This window comes from Hydractinia symbiolongicarpus, chromosome 6, assembly GCF_029227915.1.
Source record: "Hydractinia symbiolongicarpus strain clone_291-10 chromosome 6, HSymV2.1, whole genome shotgun sequence".
Classification (NCBI taxonomy): Eukaryota; Metazoa; Cnidaria; class Hydrozoa; order Anthoathecata; family Hydractiniidae; genus Hydractinia; species Hydractinia symbiolongicarpus.
The window spans coordinates 15,609,812-15,628,363 of NC_079880.1; the positions used below are offsets into that span (position 1 = coordinate 15,609,812).

The following is an 18,552-nucleotide window of genomic DNA, read 5'->3' on the forward strand; positions in this document are numbered from 1 at the left end:
ATAGCAAAGTGACGATCGGGCAGTTCTTCACAGGAAGATAAGCGCTCTTCATCGACTTCCGTGCGTCACCCGATCACAGCCTCCACGGTAGTGGTAGGCTCCTACAACGCTTGTCGGACGGCATCACCCTCGAAATGACGAAGAAACCTGACGGAACCGGCGATATACGCTGCTGTGTTTACTTGCTGCAAGATGCGCAGTTGAACATCCTCTACGGGCACTTCCACTCTGTGGAATACTAAAATAAACATGGCAACTATCGGTGTTCTTGTAGCAAGTGCAACGATTAACGCCCTGGCGTTCAGTGGTTCCAATTTCCTGTTCAGTAAGCTGTCAGGGCATGGGGAAGAAGAGCGCAAAAGGCACGATAAAGCGATTAAACAACTTCAAGCAGCGTAGCAACAGTGGATAAGGGGTCGGCAGGCGAAGATTGACTGGTACAATCATCAACGAGAGTTGAAAAGGCAAGCTGGAGAGAGTTTGAAGGAGCTCGACGAAAGCATGAGAAGTTACTATATCTCTACGATCGAGAAAGCTCCGAAGCTCTCCGATTTCTACGTACCCTCCATGCAACAACAAGACGGGCAACTGACGTTTATCCTAGGATTCCTGGTCCTGCTTAGTCTCTCAGCGTACAAGTATATGTAAGGTCGTGGAAGCTTTCGACATGTAAAATAAACATGTCAAAAGTAAAGCATATCGCTACCGATAAGGAAGCGGGGAAATTGAGCCAAATCTATTACACTCCGGAGTATCTATGGACTGGACGCAAGGCGATCAAACTACTCGCTGTAGAAGCCAGTCTCTCCAAGGCCAAAGTTACTCATTGGCTCTCTCGTCAACTGCTCTGGCTCCGACATATCAAAGGCCCTAAGCGCATTCAATACCCACATTTCACCATCACGAGACCGAACGAAATACATCAGTTTGACTTGTTCTACATGCCCCACGACAAGCTGTATGGTAGCATCTACAAGTATATACTCACGGGCATCGACGTAGCTTCGAGGTATAAGGTGGCTAGGCCCTTGAGAACCAAAAAGGCCAGCGAAGTCGCTGACATGCTCAAGGACATTTACAAAACTGGACCTCTCCGTTATCCAAAGACATTCCAGTGCGACAACGGCTTCGAATTCAAGTCTGCCGTGAGCAAGCTGCTAGAAGGCAAAGGGGTAGAGGTAAAGCGTGCAACTACCAAGTACCACCACACTTTCACGGCGTTTGTCGAGTCCTATAACAAGGTGCTCGCGGAGAGATTCTTCCAGCCCCAGGATGCACAGGAGCCGGTTTCTGACGAACAAAGTAGTACATGGGCCAAACATTTGTACAATATCGTGAAATGTTCGGGATGAAGCCCTTGAATTAAGCTAGACGAAGTTCCACTTGCAAAAAGCAAGAAATATTCCGAGGAAAACCCGTTACCTGATAATGGTCTTTACTTGTACCTCCTGCAATCCGGAGAAGAGCACGGTGATGCGAGACGACGCGCAACGGATTCTTGGTGGAGCAAGAAAACGTATAGACTGGACCGTATCGTCACTGGTAGTATGTTGTTGTACTATCTCGACAGTGGGCCCGAACGGAGTTTTGTGGCAGAAGAACTCGTGCTAATACCAGAGGATGTTGAAGTACATCCGGAGCATGTAAAAGAGTGGTAAATGTGTTGTTTTTGTGGCTTGATCGAGCGACAAGAAATCTCATACGTTACTGCTTAATGTCGACGATCTCCTCGAACAGCTCCCGAGTATTATCGTCGGGTAAGCTGAAATGGTTTCGGAGAGAATTTTCGGTCCTGAGGGTGTCGTACCTAAACCGGCACAAGGCATGCACAGCGTTTGGGTTGTCGCATGCAGGTTCTCTCACAGTCATCTCAGGATACATGACCCTTAACATGCTAATTCTTGTACTAAGCACTCTGCGTTGATAACGTATCATGTGGTGGCGATGTTTACCTTTCTTTCCACGCTCATTAGGATCGTTCTTGTCAACCACTTGGAGTATCGTATCGTAAAGATAGCGGTGCGGGACATGTCTTTCTCGCAGCTCACCAATTTCTTCCTCTCTCTCCTGGAGGTCGTCCTCTAGGTCGGCGATGGCCACGTCCCTTTGTTCGAGGTCGTCCTCCAACACCATTAGCTGCCTCTCCTTGTCTTCGAGGTCATTTTCAAGGAAAGCAATTGCCGTATCTTTTTCTTCGAGGGTTTGACGCTGTACCTGCTCACGGATTTTGGGGAATATTGTGTTGCAGCAGTATTTCCTGAACCTTCTTGCCTTGGGCTGCTCGCTTCCAAACACCAGCTCGTACATGCCCTCCTCATTGATACAGAGGTCGTCTTTTCTCGAGCCCGAAGGCCAGTTTAGCAAGTACCCCGCAGCGGAAAACTTGTTGAGTTGCTACTTGTGAGCGTAATTTTCCCGACTACAGTGGTTGCGGATGGTATCTGATGTGTCTTTTTGTACTCAAGAACGCCTTTTACTACTTCTTGAGCACGAATCCAAGGGCGACCGTTGATGATTACGTTATGTAACTTGGCATTGTTAAATTCAACCGCTACAAGACAAGACATTTTCTTGTAACCGTGGAGCTCAACCAAGGTGTGGACCCTGGAGATCAGTAATAGCGTGGGTTCTTCGCCCGTGCGTGCCTGATCAGTCTATAAGTACTACTTATACACTGATGTGCCTGATCAGTCGAGAATTTTCCAAGTCCTAGGATATTCCAGTCTGATCCAAAGGCAAGCATGCTTGGACTTTTTCAGATCAGCTTTGATCGTCTCCCAGTCATCTATCTGGTTCGTATCCTCATCGATCATCCTCATGTCCGAACGCTCCGAAGAGTACCACACGAACAACTGCTCCTTCTGCCTTCTAAGGTTCTTCGGCAAAGCGGCGTGAGACTGCGTTAACAGCCATAGACTGTGCCCTCAATGCCTACCCTAGACAGCGAGCTCGAGCAAGGGTTGTCGCTTTTTGTCTAGAGATTCGACGCTTATCATGTCGTCGACAATGAATAAAGTTTCCTCACCCGCCAAGAGCTCTGATAATTTGCTTATCCACTCGAACAGCTGGTCTTTGATATCTATCAGAAAGACGTAATCGTCCTCCCACAGCGCTAGATTATCGAGATAGGTCCTGTTCCAGCGGATCGTTGGGCAGGATCACGATTATGTGGAAGTGGTGCTTGTACTCGTTCTCCAGGAGGTCTTGTCGCAGCTCGTGGATCCTGTGAAGATTGCTGTGTGTGGTTGTAGCACCACATCGATAGTGATGCTTGTTGTATGCAAACATAACCTTTTAACCAGGCATGACATGCCGGGCCCTGACCAAGGATGGTTTTGCTAAGGCCACCTACTTCGGAGGCATCATGGAACGTTTTTATCAGGCTTGTTTTATCGCATAATCGTCGAATAATATCGCTCCTGTCATATATCCCGCGAGCTTTAAACCGTCATCCAAGTCCATCTCAGCCCCTGGTCTAGAAAATCCCAGTGCCTTTTTTGCACCTAGTGCTAAGACAATAGTATATGATACCAGCCTGACAGATTCCCACAAGGAATCAATGACTTCTTTCTGATACTCTTTGCTGCTCATTTATTAGGGGCTATTTCATCTTGAGAATGTCGATATCAGGCTGCGGCGTGGGCTGACGCTCAGCCTGCTGAGGTGCTGGGTGATCTCCACGTGGCTGTAGCTGCTTACGTGAAATGTAGTAGACTCCAACCGCCACGCATGCAACTACGGCAACACCTTCAGCGCTATAGATATAGCCTGACTGCACAGAACTCGCTCCAGAAGAGATTTTGACTGTAGATTCTAGCTCTTCCCGATAGGCTTTGATCTTCAAAGAATATTGATGAACATCTATGAGGCCTTCAAACTGCCCCTGCCAGCATATCTTATCGTATTCATATGTGGAGTCACCACTAGCTCGCATGCCTGTGGCGGAAATCGATCAGCTGTTGGTGTCAGGATTTTTAAAGCGCGTGAGTGGGAGTCGCCGTAGATACCACACCAATCTGTGTACCGCGTCTTTACTGTGCTCTTGCCTAATGAGTTTGCTACATTGTTCCCCTGTTCATACACTTCATAATTGTCAAGATCTATCTTTGAAAGGCTATTTCCCATCTTTTTTTCACCTTCATTATCCTCCGAACGCTCCCTGGACACCTGGAGCTGCGTGTGGTTGATTGTATGTGCCGCGACGAGTAGTGGAGCGAGGAATCTTCCAAAGGCTGAATAGACTAGTATCCCCAGGCCCGCCATAGATTCTCGGATTATAGGGTCCTCTTCCAGGTCTTGGTGTAGAGCCTTGGGACTATCGAGAGGCACCACGTTGCCTATAGCCTTCGTATACATGGTGATGGCATGAGTTGACAGTGCCTTGGCGGTCTTCTCCCCCTTTTCCTGGAGCTCACGTTGAACGTACTCAGCATGTATCTTGTCGATCACCTCGGATGAGGCCTTGTCGATGAAGGCTTCGGTGCATTTCTTCGGCAGGATGTGCTGTTTACCCTTGCGTGCATCCTTTAGGACTTGACGTTTATCAACCACTTCTGCCGGTTTTTGCTCAAGGACTTCTACCGGCGTGTCGACTTCGTCGAATATCTCCGCAATGTCTAGAACCATGTTTATTAGACGTCGGTAGCGGAAGAAGCAAAACGTAAAATAATCAAGACGTATGGCAGTAGCACGGCGATTAGTAAACATATCTCGCTCATCATGTTTCTTTCTTTCGTAAGGAAAGAACGCAAAAGAATCGCTCGTAATCTTTTTTCCAAGGCATTCCTTTATTTTATCAACCATAATGGTTAATAGCATGGGCTGGACACACTATTAATCCAAAGGCACAGTGTGTACACCGTCCTCTAGCACCTTCTGCTTATCATAGAACGCCGAGAATGCCAGCTGGTTCTGCTCGTAGATGACCATTCCCCGGTTGTTCACCCGAAAACCTGCATTTTTCGCGGTGTCTAAGGCACCCTTTAACGTGTTCATGTACCTAGACCAGCTTACTTCATTTTGCCTCATTGACATGCCTTTACACGAAAATTTTGTGCCCTCTTCACCTTCAACGAAGTAGCACTTGGCTGTCAAAGCAATCATCCGAGACCCGATGAGTTCAAGTTTGAACAACCCTCCCGTTCGACTCGAGTACTTGTGAGTGACGAGCCAGTGTTTCCGTCTTTGTCGTACTCGTCCAGCAGTTTAAGGCGAACGACATTTCGCAGCCCTTCTCCAGAGATGGCGAAATAGGCCAAGTCCGTATCCATGTACACATACACAAAGTCTCGTCGGTTTCCGTCTTTATCCAGGAAATCATAATAGAACTCAAGCATGCGCAGCTTAGCCAGCTGGTAGACGGTAATACCGCACTGATAAGCGCGATCGATGCTGACCCCGTGCCTGCCCTTTCTAATCTCATACGCGTCGCCTATCTCTTCAAGGTCCTCGAGATATGGGGATCTCATTGCTGCATCGACCTTCTTTTCATCTCTGGTAAAAGTGGTATTCGCGTGCCTCTCCAGATCTTCGATCATTTTCCCGTAGAACGATTCCCGCTTTAACTTGGCCGTATTTCCCGCAATACGTTTGTCGGAATCCTTATCAGCCAGTCGTCGCGCATCCGCAATCTCTTCGGGGAACCACGCAAAGGATTTAACTCGAGAGTACTTGAGGAACTGGTAAAAAGCGGTGACTTTCAGCCCATGCTCGAGGTACCATTTTAGCACAGGAGTATACAACAGAATCTTTTCGGCTTTCATCAAACCCAAGAGTTTTTGGTTCCGGGAACACGTTTGCGCCCCGTCTTGGTCAAGTACTCGTGCATTTTCTCGGGGATTTGAGCGTCGGGTATCTCCTCCACCACAAATAGAGGAGACATTTTGTTGAACTTGTCGTACAGCTCGGGAGGTACCTCTATATCAACTTGCGCAAAGCCGAAGAGCGAGCCGTCTAGAACGCTTCGTCTTAGCGCCTCCAATTGTCGCGTTGCTGTCGGTTCAGCAATCTTTATAGCTTTTTTTTCCCGCAAGGGAAATCTTGCAGCAGGGTAGTCGTGTAGAGCATGTTCGCGTCGTACCCCAGATAAGTCTTGCACTTGCGGAGTCTCCGTCCGCAAGAACTCGTACGCCTCATTCTTCGTGCACTCGCAACAGGCTTTTTGAACCTCTTTGCAGGCTTTGCACTGGCTGTTGAAGGAGTTGTCTTTGCATCTGTGCTTGCTGGGCTCCCCCGGTGCTTATAGTTCTAACTCGGGGTGTAAACGTAGAGACTTGTTCAAGACGTATCTCATCAACACGCCTGGAATGCTAACAGCATCCTTCAAAATGTCAATCTCTTTGTCGTAGTACTGCAGCCTCGTCTTGTCGACGGCTTCAACAAAAGGTACCACATCGGCCAGATTGTACTCACGCAGCCAGTCCTTCATAGTGACGCAGCCGCGCTTGTAAAACTCTCCGCGGAACTGCTCGTACTCTTCGGGGGAGAGTTTGCTTTCCCGCAAAGACTACTGTAGAAGGCCTCGTGCTCGACGGGGCCTACGTGGTTTAGTTTGTCGTAGCTGGACAACCATTCGTAGGGGAATACGAGCTTTTCGAGCCCACATTCCAGAGACTTGCACCAGCTGGCGTAACTCATTCCGAGCGCGAGGAAGTTCTTGATGTCGAGAAATTTGAACCTCGAGGCCGTGAGGAGCATGTAGTCGTTGTCCTTCTTCGGCACGTTGATCTTCTCGTCGATTTCGGCAATTTGCTCGACAAAGTACCGCTTGATCAGGTTGATGTCGTACTTTCCGCTGTTAAACCCGATCACTACCACTTGGTTTACCCACTCGTTCCAAGCTGCTTGACTCTTGTCGGGGAGCATGTCAAAATCCTCGGGCGTCGGTACATACCTCTTGACTACCTCGACGATGAGGGCTTGTCTTTTCTCCAGCTCCCAGACAAACCGCTTAACCAGGACCTGCGAATCCTCGTGCTCAAGGAATGTTGGATTTTCGTTGAGACTGTCGTGAACGGCGACACTCACGGGAATAAGCTCCGACAGATATGTTATATCTGCTGTTTGCCGCTGGCGTAAAGGTGCTAGGAGGGATTCAAAGTCAAACACGATGTAGTGGGGATAGGGTCAAAATTGCTTCTTGAAGTACCTCTCGATTGGGGGTGGGCTCTCACACTCCCAGGCTGTGACGAGGCCGTAGCCGACTTTTCGGATGACTTCCTCCTTGTACAGGGTTGCGGCGAGACAATTCTTATCCGCGTTGGTTCTCCTCGGTTGACAGAGACATCCGTGCCACTTGCAGCCGTGATACTCGTAGACTGTCTTGGTTTGGGGCTCGTAGCCGTTGACCTAGTAGAACTCGTTGTCTTTCTTTCCACGTGGTGTATATGCCTTCCCGTCTGTTTTGACATTGCTTCTATCCATTGACATGCCGCGTAACTAAAACCCTCCTCGGTGTAAAAGACCTTCTCAGACATGCTCGGTATTCGCTTTACCTCTTTGCCTTTGCAAATGATCGTCGTCTTGACACCCTCGCATTCGTTCTGCTTATGCCGCCTGAGGTTGTTGCTTTGTGTAAAACGTTTGCTACATGCCTCGCATTCCCAGCTCTGAGTTAAAAAATCTTTTTGATGAAGAAAGAGTGATCATCCAGCATACCGAGGTTAATCGTATCTACCCCTCCTCGTGCTGATTCTGACCGTAGACGAGCCGCAATGGTGCCTTGTCAGAGTTTGTCTTGGGCTCAAAGACTCTGATGTTGATCTTGAATCGTTTGGCAATGCCCTCAAAGTCTACGAGCTTCGTAGCACGTATATCTCCCCGTTTCAGATCGGAGTCCTCGTAGTACTCGCGTGCTAGGGTGAGGGCTTCCCGCGTGATGTACTTTTAACGCTGCTTTTGCTCTCCCCGATAATGCACCGTGAGGCATCTCCAGAAGCACAGGTTGTCCGTTCTTTCATCTTCCTTGTCAAAGCTGTAGATGCACCTCTTTTTCTTCAACCAATCTAGCAAAGGTCCACATCCGAGTAGGGGCTCCCTCGTAGAGATGATCTTGACCCGCACGTGCTTGAAGACTATTTTCTTTTCATACGCTCCTGGGGTCTCGATGCTTCCGTCGGCTGGAAGGTAGGCTTTAGTCGAGAACTCTTGATCTTATATATATATATATATATGGGTACTTTCTTAATTGCGCTTCAAACAACAGAGCAGATACAGTTTTAGACCAATCTTTACTTCTTTCACAAAGATACAGACTTCTCCTTAAAATGAGAACTATCCATGGAATCAGAAAATGTTTTGGTTGCTCGTCACCTACCCAAAGTACACGGAGTAGATTCTAAAAGCCAGGGCAAACCAGTTTAACATTTCATCTAACATTTTTTTCCTATGTAGGATGAAATGTTGGATGGAAAAATGCATGTTGGATGAAGCAAAATTTTAGATTTGTGGGACTTCTTTTAAAAACATACGAACGATAAAGATTTCATTCATTTCTGAAAAACAAAATGTCGAACGGAAGGAGTTCTGCAGTGCTGCTTATGTTGCTGAACGAACTCGTCGATTCAGACGATGAAAAACCAACCCGCGGAAAATCAAGAGGGTGGATAAAGAGGAGGGAACAAAATGGATATTTTAGTAATATCCTTAAAAAATTAAAGATCGAAGACAGATTTGGATTTAGGGAAATGTTTCAGATAGATGTGGGGGATTTCGATTTCTTCCTTAATGAAATATCCCATCTGATATTAAATTAAAAACATTCCATTTAAAAATGTTCGAAATTCGCGGGATTTTTATATGTTGGATGAAAAGTACCACCAAACCAATCTAACATGAAAATTCACACAACTTAGATAAAGAATTCTTTTGATCTTGCCGAAAATGTTGGATGAAATGTTTGACGGCGATCAAACTCCATCCAACATCGTCCAACACGATTTTTTTCTTCTCTTTTGAAAATTTCAATTTTTTTAAAATTTTGAAGTGATTCAAACCAGTTCAACATTTCATCCAACATCACAAAAATTACATGTTGGATGAAATGTTGGACTGCTTTGCCCCCGCTTTAAGGCAGTAAAAACGGGTAAATCTGTACACAATCAGCGCATTGAGTGCTTGTGGGTAGACGTATTTGTTTAAGTTTCGCAACAATTTTGGAATATGTTTAATTTCCTTGAAATGAAACATGATATATACATATAAATGATTTACATTTATATGCGTTACATTTTGTTTGCATTTCTAGAATAAGTACGATGTTTCGAGAATTTAGTGAGTCCTGGAATTGGAATCATGGAGTTAGAACTGAAGGAAATAAAACACCAATACAGATTTGGACTGAGGTATTCTACAGATTCGGGCCGGAAATGTTGGAAATGACAGATTATGAGCTTAGTCAATTTGAAATCGATTATGGTGGCCTGCTTCCTTCCCTTCAAACGACAAATAATGTTCAAATTCCAGAAATAGATATAGATCTATCTGAAGAGTGCATTCAAGCACTGTCCGCTGTGGACCCTTTAGAAAACGATGCAAATTTTGGTATCAATATTTCTCTTCGAATATTAACATTTCTAGAACAAAATAAGTAAAAATAATTACAATAAGTGTTCATATAAAAACAAAACAAAGTTTATTTTGCGATCTAATATCTTGAATTGCGCACTGTAGCGAACTAAAAACACGGTGATTACAAAACGCAGAAAACCACTAACAAAACAGAAGCAGTCTTTAAAGACTCGTCTAATTCTTTGTCAGCATATTGATTTCCACTTGGTAAAAAATTTCGTGCACAAGACACAAGGTTTGTTAAAGAACGAACAAGTTCACGCCTTTCCTAGAAACGTAGTAATCGAGACAGGAGGTGTGTGGCAGCCCAGGTGGTCCAACATTTTTCGCCGCCCTGTAAACTGTCAGTAGCCACAGGAGATTAATTTTCCCGAGTTTTTGTCAATTTTGCATAAATTAGTTCTGGCGAAAATATATCTCGCGAAATTTTTTCCCGGTCTTTCTCCGACTTACCGACTCGGGTTTTTATTACCAAAAGTGAGTCGGTCGGAGGACGCGAACACAACATATTTTTGATGACGGCCTTATCTATCTAAAAACAAATTATTGTCATAAATGCTGAGCAAAATATTAGAGATAATATGGTGAATGTATTAAAGGGTGTCTTAATTGAATGGTAAGGGAATTTAAAAAATATTCTTCTTGATTTTTATTTATTCCCGTAAGAAAGACCAAAACCTTTTTTTAAGCTAGCTAGCTATAGCTAGCTAGACCTTTCATCATTTAAAAACCACCTTTACATTTTATATTGTATTAGCTATATACATGTTTTTTTTTATAAGAAACATGTTCATAAGAAACCTACATGTAGAATCTTTAAAAATTAAGACACTGACTACTACATTCTATGTCTATTTCTGAAATAAGAAACTTGTTTCTAATTAATTCTTACAATTAATTTTACAATCATCACTAGGAAGTAAGTAGTTTTATTGCGTTACTAGACCTAAGTTCCCAATGAGAATAATACACACCACAGTAAACCATTAAAAGATGCTATATATATTTTGTGTTTTGAAACCAACTAGTCCAAAAATTAAAGAAACTTTTAGAACTACTATTTATTTGATATAAAAAACCCTTATTTTACTAGGAAAATTAAGAAACTAAATAAGAAACTTTTGGAACTAAAAACATGGAATTTCAGCCTATAAATAGGAAACTTTCGGAACTAGGCCCTTCCCCAGGTTTCTTATAAAAAAAAACATGTAGTGTTCAAGTTGGTACAAATATTTTTTTATACCTAGCTATAGTATATCTCTGTTTATATATTTATTCCAAACGTCAGAAAAGAAAAGATTTATTTTAAACTATGGAAGACTTGTAAAGATATTTATTTTATTTTATATATAAATGTTTTTGCATAAGAAATATATTACTTACTACTACTATATACTTACTATATAACTTACGTTGACTTTGCCAATGTATATCCAAAAGTTTGTGGACTTTGCACATCATTTTTCAAGTCAGAATGTCACATAGTAACACCTTTTTTTTAAGAAAAACACGGACTTTTCACAGTTGAACTCTCACAGAAGAATTTTTGATTATACAAGAACTACAAGTATATATCAGAAATAAAGTAAAGCTAAATTAGCAAAACTCACCTAAAACTACACAATATGTCAAGTTTGAAGTTAAAAAAACAAAAATGCAAAATTCGCAAAAATGAAAAATTCACCCCCTATTTATGCCCAGCTGGCCATGTGAACAATGTGTTTTCTCTCAAATCATATTGGCTACCCTAAAAAATACAAACCTTTTTGGTCTTAAAGTATCACTTGACATCTGCCGACCTAGAGAATGATGCATGCATGGGTATATGTAGCTACATATCTAAGCTAGATTATTCTGCCTAGTAACTGAAGGGACTATTAACAAAAGATTTTCATTAGAGTTAGGAGGCATCAGAATCATGATATTCAAAAGAGAAAAGTTGACAAAAGTCTTTAGAGATATCACATGGATGACAAAATAGTTTTAAGAAGTGTTCGTTATTTTATTTTCAAATTCAGAAAAAAATTAAGTTTTGTATTATATAATTTTTAAGGATGTTTAAATAAAAAAATTAACAACAAGCTTTTTTGAAAAAAAGTTTCAAAAAATGTTGCTATACAGTAGAATGCTGGTTGAACTGATTGAGATTATACAATAAAAAGGGAAAGAGAGAGGAGTTTATACAGTCAATAAGACCTATTGAAAAGTCAACTTAGGCAGAACAACAATGCAAAAGAGAACCGTCACTTTAATTTTTTATGACGTCAGCAAGAACCTGTCATTATACAAAACTTTTTTTCAGGAATTTTGTTTACTCGTTGCCTCTATTGTGTAGAGCCTGAACACTGATCTAAATAATGTGTAGGATCATATGTTTTCTATCTATCTACACACCTACAGAGATATCAGAAATTTTAAAAATAAAATTTTGTATTTTTGCAGGGCTTTTTGCTGACATCAGCAAAATTTTTAAACCCTTATTTTCTTATATAAACGTACATACATTTTCCTAATCAGCATTTAATAGAGACAACAATAACCAAATTTCTATGAAAATTATTTTGTTTTGTAACAGGTTCTTGCTGACGTCATTAAAATTCAAATAGCTGGTTCTTTTTGCAATTGTTCTCCTGCCTAAGTGGATTTTTCCATGGGCTTTTTCTATGAAATTCATTGACTAGTTTTTGGCAACTTCGAAGGAATATGAACACCTGTCGAAATTGCCCCTCACAAACACACTGACTCACAGTAATTATATAGATAAGTTCTTTCACCTTCTTGCTATCCACCTGGATTCTCTATTTATGATCTTTTTATAGTCCTGACTGTTTTTGATTTCTCTTTTAACCTTATTAATGGTTTGTCTTGAGTGTTGTTAGCAAGTAAGGTGTTGTTTTTGTGAGGTAACTCTTTTTTCAGTCACTTTTATCACTGACATTAACTTCTTTGTTTCTATAGTAATCACTTTCTTTGCAGGACATTTGCTGAGTACACGTGTAGTTCAGATATTGATTGGTATGAGTTAGTTTTTAGTAAGCTGTTACCACTGTTACTACAGTGCCTAAAAAATTACAAACCTCCACACTGATAATGATGGTCCAGTTAGGCTGATCATTCCAATGTAGTCCGCTTATCAGGGGCTGATCCAGAAATTTTTTTTGGGTGTCAATAGCGTCTTTAAAAATTTTTTAGGGCAACAAAAATGCATGGCTTTAGCGATCAGTTTCAAAAATTAAGGGGCGTTTTGTGACATTTCAACATGTCATCATTTGTCATTCTCTACAAAGTGTAATTTTGAGGTTACTGTTAACAAAAGGTAGGTACATTTGGTGTATAAAAAAGGGCAACTTTTAAAAAAGGAAGCACACTTTGAGGTTAACTAGTTTTCAAGATATACTCGAAAATGTGATGTGGTAAATTTGAGGTTACCGAAATGAGGTTACCTTCTTTAAAGCCTCATATTTAAGAATTCCTTGGGGTTATTTTAATAAAACTTGGTACAGTGGTGACTAAATTGGTAAGCAACCCAACTAAATCTTTGAATAATTGAATTTGTAAAGTGTGTGACTATATTGAGGTGACCAAATTTAATGATTTTTTCTCATTCCTCAATGAGGTAATGCAGAGCATAGAGAATCAGTTTTTTTTGCTTTTAATGGTATTATGTCTATAGGTATGGAAAATCGTGAAGAAAAATTAAGACATGCATTTTAGTTGATACTTTGAGGTTTCTGTTATATGTAGAAATGTACGAGATATACTACTATTTTGCAAAATTATCATTATAATATTTCCAGGTATGACTCTTATGTAATATAACATTTTAATGTATCAAACTCATATTCACTAGTTCCAAGAAATATCAGTTTCTAAACATAAGGTTACCATTTGATCAAAATGTGTTTTTGAGGAATGCGGTAATAACACTGTTAGCATCAGTGACAATGAGTGCTGCGAAATAATTGCGGATTGAGAGTATTATAGTGCACGGTAGTGATATTGTTTAGTAGTATTTTGAAACTTGTCATTTTTAGTAGTCGAGTAACCTCACTTGTTACACATTTTTTGTTCCTGTTAATTTCTTCATCATCATGTTCCAAGTAACTTTATTCTACTTTATGTTTTTTAGTGGTTGTTTAAATTTATTTTTTCTTAAGCTTTTATTATTTCAATTTTATGCCTTTGTTTGCATGAGCTGATAAGAAACCCAAACTTTGATAGTAACCTCATGAATACCACACTTATTTTAATTTTCAAATTTCTGAACAATGTCATTAATTTTATACAACTTGTAGTGAAGCAATGTTTCAAGATTACACATAGTTCACAGATTCTTCTGTTTTATCTTATTTAAACACAGAATTGTACCGTGGGTAACCTCAAAATCAACATATTTCCTTCAACAACACCTGAAATGCTCCAAAAGATATCTTAACTTTCATGATGGCGGCCGGAGCGGACGCAAGTTGGCTCTTGACAAAGATTCTTGTTGTTTTAATTATTGGTATACTTGTAAAGAAGCCACTGTTCACAAATAGTGAAGTGGATGCTGCAATTTCTTTTGGTTGTTTATGGCAGTATCAAAAGAGCAGGAATTTAGCTTACGTAAAACGCAGTTTGTTTTTACCCCTACTTTTATTGATAGCAGGAGATATTGAAGCGTGCCCGGGACCACAAGCCGATGGAAATGTTGGTAGATTAACAGATTTTACTTTCAGAAAAGGAGTAAAGTTATTTCACCAAAACTGTAGAGGTTTGACAAATTGTTTACTGAATCTTGCGGCTTTATTTTCGGGAGAGAAAAACTCAATTTTATTTCTCTCAGAGACACATATTGTACACGAAAGCGATAGCTTGTTTTGTATTCCAGGGTTCCAGTTTGTAGAAAAGAGACGAAAAACTGGATAGGAGGAGGTGTTGCTAAATATGTATCGGAGAATATAAACTGGAAACGACGAGAAGACCTTGAATGTGAATTTTTAGAAAACATTTGGATCGAAATATGCCCGGAAAAAGCGAAACATTATCTAATTTGCTGTATGTACCGACCCCCGGACAATTCACTTCACTTACACAAGAAGTGGAAAGAATATTTTCAATACACGCTTGAGACCGTTACGACCTATCGCTAGAAGTTATCATTATGGGCGACTTTAATGTTAACTATAAAAATAATAATGAGCATTCAGAATTTAAAGAGCTAATGGCTGTCCAGGGATTTAACCAGTTGGTAACAGCGGCTACGAGAACAACAAGAAAATCAAGCACCCTTATAGATTTGATTTATACAAACAATCACTCACTAATACGTTCCACAAAAGTTATACCCTTGAGTATTGGCGATCACGATTGCGTCGCTTGCGTTCGAAGACACACTGGTCAAAAACTTCCACCAAAAGTAATTACTTGTCGTAATTATACCAACTACAACCACGATGATTTTTTAAAAGAATTAAATAAACAAAATTGGAAGCATCTGTACACATTGACTGATGTAATTAGTGCGTGGAGTTATTTTAAAAATATTTTGTTAACTGTAATCGATAAACACGCACCGCTTATACAAAAGAGAGTGAAGGGAGGCAAGTGCCCGTGGTTAGGTACGGATGTTAGGAGACTTATGTCTCGGAGAGATACTGTCTTGAGGAAGGCACGAAAATCAGGCAACAGTGCTGACTGGCGTCATTATAAAAAACTAAAGAACCGATGCAATAACATGATAAAAAATGCAAAGAACAGTTTTAACAAAAACCTCTTTATCGAGAACAAGAGTAACCCAAGAAAATTTTGGAAAATTATTGAAAGCATTTTTCCAACAGAAGTGAAGTCGGTAAACAATGGCACATGTACATCGGCTGCAGAAAACTTAACAAAAGCTGGTAGTTTTTGTTCATATTTTTCCACATGTGCAAATAAACTTAAATCTGTTGCACTGCCAATGAAGGAATTTATATGGAGTAAGCCAAGTCAAGTGAATGAAAATACGAATTCTGTTTTTGCGTTCACTTACGTTTCAAATGTATTTGTTGAAAGTCAGCTGAAGAAGTTGCAGCGCAAGAAAGCTACAGGTTATGACCAAATACCATCAGGACTTTTGAAAGACGGAGCCACAGCGTTATTAAGTCCCTTCGTTCATCATCAACTTGTCGCTAAAAACAGCCACCATACCAACTGAATGGAAGTTGGCGAAAGTCATCCCACTCCACAAGGGTGGGAAAATGGACGAAATGTCAAACTATCGACCGATCTCCATCCTACCGGTCATATCTAAAATAATGGAGAGAGCTTTTTATGTTCAACTTGTGAACTATCTTGAAGAAAATGAAATTTTAACACCCAACTAATACGGATACAGGAAGATACGATCTACCGAATTAGCCACACTCTATCTGACAGAGGAAATCAGGAAGGAGATAGACAAAGGGAATTTAACAGCAGCGCTTTACGTTGACCTGTCGAAGGCTTTCGATACTTTAAGCCACTCCATTCTCCTGCTAAAACTAAGAAGTTATGGAGTCAAAGGTTTGTCACTAAACTCGTTCGCAGACTACTTGTTTAACCGCACCCCGATTTGTGAAGTAAATGGTCAATGGTCTAAGCCCAACCCCATTGTTTGTGGTGTACCACAGGGGTCCATTCTTAGACCCTGTCTCTTTTTAATCTACTTCAATGATTTCGAAAATTGTTTGAAACATTCTAGAGTACTAAACTTTGCAGACGATACCGTGTTATACATTGGACGAAAAACAAGCCAGCAACTTGAGATCGCTTTCAACGCTGAATTGAAAAACGTAGACAGGTACTTCATTGAAAACAAACTTGTATTAAATCTGAAGGCTGGAAAAACCGAATCGATGATATTCGGCACTCGTAAAAATTTGACTAAAACGGATCAGCCTTGAACTTGGAAATCAACGGAAAGCTAATTAACGCAACCACTGAATATCGATATCTTGGGACTATTCTCGACCAGACTTTGTCAATGAACCATCACTTTTTAAGTCTTTACAAGAAAATGTCTGCCAAGCTTCGTTTACTACTCTCATTGAAATCAACTTAACGAATAATGCCATCACTAAAATCTATGTCGGAATGCTGCTGCCAACGCTTCTTTACTGCTGCACTACAAACCTGAATCTTACCAACGGTCAGCAAAATAAGCTTCAATCGCTTGATAGAAGAATTGCGAAGAGAAAGAGAGAGAAACGTCAAGTACCGATTATGAACTATATCCATCCTGTATAAACATTCATAATAATAATAATAATAATAATAATAATAATAATAATAATAATAATAATAATAATAATAATAATAATAATAATAATAATAATAAGTAGATGTTTTATTTATAAGGAAAATATCTTGAATCACTAATATGAACTCTACATTTTTTTTCAGTAGATTGTAACCTCGAAAACAGCACATATATGGTAAAATTTCTTGCACCTTTTTGGATAATGTAGGACTTCGGGCTATCTAGTTTACATGAAAAAAAATTCAATTTGGTAGCCCCACTATTTCTAAATATTTGCTATCACAAGGAAAACCTATATTATTGATGGTAACCTCAAAATTACCACGTTTTTTGTAAATCAAAAGTTCATTTGAGGATGGTAACCACCATAAGACCAACATACTAAAATTTCAAGTAAATAGGGCAAGATGTGTTCCATTTGATGCCGAAACTCTAAAAATGCTCATTTCGGCACTTTCAGAAAATGCCACACTATTTTTGAAACTGATCTAGCATATCGTTTTCTTTTGTAGTATAGAACATAGTTTCTTCATAAAAATATATCTTCTCTGTGATTAAAGATATAAAAAAATATAATAGGAGATATAAAGTATCCTGAAAATAAGAAATAATGCAATTCTGAAGCATTTTAAATTGTGTGTTTCTAAGTTGGACTCCCAAATTAGTTGTCCCCAAAGTCGGTATACCGATGTCCAAATTGACTTGGATGAGCCCTTGCTTATTATGTTTTTGTAGGCCACATGTAGCCCTTTTTTATAAGCCATCATTGAATACAAAAGACAAGTTTAAAAGTCGCACTCTTTTGATAAAATTTTAATATTATTGAATTTCCGCGCCCGAAGGCGTAGGAAATTCTTTAAAACCGTCGTTTTTTCTTTCGGAGCATTTTTTGAAAAAAAATCGACCCTGGGATTTCACGTTGGTCCGTCACAGATGTAAACTTCGTACCGAAGCTCCTTAACTACTGGGAAGTCTAGTATTGACGCTTCAGGCCAAAATTGGTATTTGTTTTCGATAAAATTTGGCACAGTTAACAAAAAAAGTATGCTGAACATAATGGTGACATAATAATTTTGATTTTTGTCACCTAAATGTCACTTTAGGCCAAAATTGGTCCAAAAATTAGAACTATTTTATTTTCAACAAAACTTGGAACAGTTAACAAATAAAGTATGCTGAACATGATGGTGACACCAAAACTTTGATTTCTTCTTACCTAAATGTCATTTCAGGCCAAAATTGGTCCAAAAATTAAAACTACTTTATTTTTAACAAAATTATGCTGAAGTATGCTGAACATGATGGTGACATCAAAATTTTGATTTCTAGTTACCTAAATGTCATTTTGGGCAAAATTGGTCCAAAAATTAAAACTACTTTATTTTTACATTTTGGCACAATTAACAAAAATAGTATGCTGAACATGATGGTGACATCAAAATTTTGATTTCTTCTTACCTAAATGTCATTTCAGGCCAAAATTAGTCCAAAAATTAAAACTACTTTATTTTTAACAAAATTTGGCACAGTAAACAAATAAAGTATGCTAAACATGATGGTGACATCAAAATTTTGATTTCTTGTCAACTAATGCCGTTTAAGACCATAAACGTTTCAATCGCAAGACTTTCAACCATGAATGATAGGCTGTATTTTTTGTTAGCAATTTCTTTTAAAATGTGAGTTTATTATGACACGTTTCGTTTTGTTTGCGTTTGTTGTAAGAT

At 39.9% G+C, this 18,552-nt stretch overlaps 1 protein-coding gene across 2 annotated transcripts in view; it reads left to right on the forward strand.

The window, feature by feature from the left end:
• The first annotated feature begins 9,977 nt into the window (after positions 1 to 9,977).
• LOC130647182 (uncharacterized) overlaps positions 9,978 to 18,552 on the forward strand; it is a 32,412-nt gene continuing 23,837 nt past the window's right edge. Inside the window, exon 1 of one of the 2 annotated variants that reach the window (XM_057452946.1) lies at positions 9,978 to 10,183. The gene's annotated coding sequence lies outside the window, so the exon portion shown is untranslated. The remainder of the gene's footprint in view (positions 10,184 to 18,552) is intronic. The other variant, XM_057452945.1, reaches the window with a different exon arrangement.